Genomic DNA, 4,359 nt, shown 5'->3' on the forward strand with positions numbered 1-4,359 from the left:
TGGCAGGTGCTTGCGGGAGGGAACCGGGATGCTGACGGTGCCACCAGGGGCTGGGCACCCCCGGAGTCACTGCAGGCTCCTCATAGCCTGGCCCACCGGGTGGCCAGCAGCACACGAGACCACCCTGTTACTGAGCTGGTGCCCAAGGTATGTTGGCATGGGGATTGAGCGCTGTGCATGTCCCACTGTCCCCCTTCCCTGTGCCCAGGGGTGCACCCTCCGTGCCAGCACTGCTCTGTCTGTCAGCACGGTCGCTGGTCCATGGATTGCATGTCTGCCCGTGGGAAAGCTGAGGTGGGCTGGCTCCAGACTGGGCACACTGTGTGTCCTCATCCAGTCAGTCCCAGTTGCCCAGGACCCCTTGGCTCTGCCATCTGCCTGCTCTTTGGGGGCTGCTCCCAAGGGGGTGTCAGGCAGGTTGCTCCCCATGGGCCCCCAGACCCTGCTCTGCCGGGGCTCCTGCAGGATGGGGTTCTCAGGTCCCAGATCCCTCAGACAGCCCTTGCTGCCATAGCATTGTGAGGTGCCAGGGCTGCCATCACCACTGGGTGACACCCGTGGGTGAGAGGGGAGAGACTGTGGGGCTGGACACTGGCACCTGGGACTGTTGTCCCCTGCAGGACTGAGGGTGACCTTGACGCTCCTCCCGGTGGGACCAGGGCTTGGCAGAGCTTTTGCTTCCCACTGTCAGTTAAAGGAGAGCCAGGAAACCTACTCGGCTTCCCGAGATCGAGACCCCAGAGACAGCTCCTGCACATTGCTCTGGGCCAGCCTTGTGTCCTCGACTGAGCTGGGGGATCCCCTCATCCTCCACTGAGCACAGGACCCCTTCCCCATGCCGTGCTGCTGAGAGGGGCTGGCAGGTCTTGGCACGAGTCCTGCTGGCACAGAGGGTGTGGGGTCTGAGGGGCTCTTCAGCTACCCAGAGCTGGTGGGGAACATGTCCCCTCTCAGGCTCTGTGCGTGCCTGGGGAAGAATACCCAGCGCTGGGTGCCGGGGCTGGTAGCCCTGCAGGCAGAGGGGGTCCCTGGGGAGGGGCCGCCACCTCCGGCTGTCTTTGGTGGCACTGGCACCATTGTCCTCAGCCCCCGGGCATGGTGCAGCGGGGGTCATGTGCGGGCACAGCCAGGGCATGCAGCCCTGGGCGGGCGCTGGGAGCCCTGCCCGCCCTGGCACATGCTAATTGCATGTAATGGGGAGAGCAGTATCAGCTCAAATCCCTAATTAGGCAGCTCCATTGTCATGCAAACCCGCCTAATTCATTCACAACCAGCACTCGCTTCATCAGCGCCCAGACGCTGCCAGGCACTCACCGGGAGACGGGCACCTCCACCCAGCCTCCCCCCTGCCCCCGGGGCTGGCACACGTGGGCCGCACGCCCGAGGGGCCCGGACAATGGCCAGCTCGTGGGGACACGCCAGAAAACTGGGGACGCGGTCCAGGGTAGGGGGGGCACGCCCGGGAACACGGTGCCCATTGGAGCATGGAGGTAGCCTTGGCATCGTGTGCCCATCGTCCCCAGGGCTCAGCACGCGCCAGGCTGGCCAGGAGCCAGGTCCTGCTGCCCAGCACTGGCATCCGACCCTGCTGGCGCTCTGCCCAGCCCGGGCTGGCACTGGCACCGCCTGGCGTTGCTGTGGGGCTGTGTGGGGTGGAGGGCTGGGTGTGAGGGAAGTGTTTGCCGATGTCCTGATGCCCCAGGTGAGGCTCAGAGCAGCTGGGCAGTGCTGTGGCCCACACCTGGGGGGTGTCCCAGAGACAACAGCAGCTGATCGTGCTCAGAGCCAGCCTCTCCCAGCAGGATGGTGCCCAGCTCAAAGCCTCAGACGAGCTTTTTGATTGTGGTGAGTTGTGCCAGTTCCCTCCTCTGCACCCTGCAGAGAGCAAAGTGCCAGCGACGGGGGCCCCTGTGTGCAGGGTTGGCACCCCCAGGCGCCCCTGGGAACAGCTGGGCACCCTCTGCCCTCCCCCGATGCCCACCCTTCCCTCGTTAAGGCCGGAGCAATCAACAGCAATTATGGCTTTAATTACCTGATGCTGGGATGAAGGCTGAGCACCAGCAAAGTGCGAGGAAATCTTTCACGTTAATGGTGTGCCAGGCCTGGCACGACTCGATGGATGGGGCACCGGCTGGGAGCGAATCTGCGGCTGCAAAGCCCGCGGGGATTCGGGGAGGTCCGCGGAGGGGCACAGGGCTGGAGGCCGGTGCTGGCATTGAGGTCCCCAGAGTGGCAGCAGCAGGCAGGGGAGCATGCAGGGGGCGGGGGCACAGGGAGGATGGGTGGGATGCTCCATCGGGGGTGGCTGATGTGGTGGGCAGCAGTGTTCAGACAGACCCGTGCCACTGTCCCACTGCAGGCAGCCACCTGCTCCCTGCCAGGGGCAGCTGTGCCCCGAGGGCACCCAGCGGCCGAGCCGGGGCCGGCGCTGCCGCAGCCTCTCCTCGCCAAGAGCACGCTGACCTTCTCAGCGTCTCCCCGCGGCAGGCACGGAGGCACCCACCAGGCTGCTCCCGACACTGCTGGGGACTTTGGCACCGTCACCCAGGCAGGGTCAGCCCCTGGAGAACCAGAGGGACCATACTGGGCCACACATGGGAGCCTGGTGTGTCCTATCAGTGCCCCCCCCCCACCCCCAAAATGGGCAGTGCAGTGTCCTGCGGCCTCTCCTTGGCCAGTAGCACCAGTACACCTGGTGTTTCTGCTGCTGGGGAGCCCAGGTGCTACAGTGAGAGGCTGTGTGACCACCTGGGGTGGCAGGAAACAGGGGGAGCTTTGTACATGGGGGGCAGGAGGAGCTGGGGGTCCCACAGTGCTGTGATGAAGGCAGGGGTGGGTGCCAGAGCTCACAGTGGGGTGTCCCCATCCCCTCTGCACCCTGAGCTGGCTGTCGCAGACTTGTTCCCCAGCCCATCACCCTTCCCCTCCATCAGGCACCTCTCGTTAGCCCACGTGTTGGGGGGATAATTGATATTAAAGCCCTGCTTAATGCACCGACTTTGCAGGCTGAGATTTATCGGCGCTGGAGCGACCCGTGCTCCCAGTCACTCCTTCGGCTGCAGGGGGAGCGGCCGAGGTTGTGCCCGGCCGCGGTGAGGGAGGGGCGAGGGGCGTGGGGACCCCAGGGCCCCCCCCCACCCCGTCCGCTTGTTCCCCGCCGTCCCCGCCGAAGTTCCCCGGCTCCCTTTGCCAAGGTGACATAAGCATCTCGCCTGTTTCCATGGCAACGCAGCGGCAGGTGAGCGCGAGGCGGATGCGGGAGCCGGCACGCGCCACGTGGGGGCCGCTGCCCACGGGGCGCCCACGCTGAGCCCGCACCCAGGGCTGGGGGTGCCACGCTCGGGGGGCACACACAGGGCCCGCAGTGCACGGAGGGGCTGCAGAGAGCGGGGCAGCCGCGGGTGCAGGGAGCCTGTGCTGGGGGAGTGCCTGTGCCGTGGGAGATGCCCACGCCGGGAAGAATGGCTCTGGCGTGGAAGGGTCCACAGGACAGGGGGGCCCACAGTGCGTGGAGGGGGCTACAGAGTGTGGGGATGTGAGGTGCCCACGGAGTGTGTGACATGCATCCCCCGTGCATGAGATCCCCGAGGTGTTTGGCATAACTGTGATGCGTGGGGTGGTGGCCATGGTCCATGGGATGGTCACAGGGTGCGTGGGGGGCTCACAGTGTGTGCAGAGCCCACGGTGTGTAGGGTACCCGTCATGAGGGGGGTGTCTGTGGTGCATGGGACACCCAGATCAGAGCTCCCCTGCTCCCTCACAGGGCTCCTGGCTGTGCCACATGGCTCCATCCATGCCCACACCACAGCACAGAGCCTCACCAGAGCCTGGCACAGTGCTCAGCAGCCAAACATCCAGGGCTGGGCAGCACCCTGGCTCTGCTGCTCGCTGCACATCCCCAGCTCTGTTTGCTGCCCACAATGCACCCAGCGCCCCGCTTGGGTGGGCAGCTGCGGGGGTTCCATACCCATCCCGCCTCCTCCACGCCTTGCTGCTGGTCCCAGGCTCCCTGCGCCCCTGCACTCAGCCGTGATGGATAGACACGCAGCTCGGCAATCGCTGTACTCATTTCACGTGTGATTAAAAAGCTGGTCCCGCAGCACAGTTCACCCGGCGCGTCTGCCACAGCCGCCCGGGCGGGAGGCAGCGCGACGCTGTGCAGCAGCAAACACGGCATTTCATAAATAAATTGGTTTTATTTACCCGGAGCCCACATGCCAGCACGGGTAGCGCAGTGTGGGCACCCGGGGTGCCCGAGCAGCAGGCACAGCGGTGGGTGATGCGGCGGGCTGTGCCGCAGCCCCGCACCGGGCACCGCAGCGCCTGTCCGTGCCGTGACCCCCGGGCCGGCCCCAGGCT

Source organism: Geospiza fortis, unplaced genomic scaffold, assembly GCF_000277835.1.
Source record: "Geospiza fortis unplaced genomic scaffold, GeoFor_1.0 scaffold55, whole genome shotgun sequence".
Classification (NCBI taxonomy): Eukaryota; Metazoa; Chordata; class Aves; order Passeriformes; family Thraupidae; genus Geospiza; species Geospiza fortis.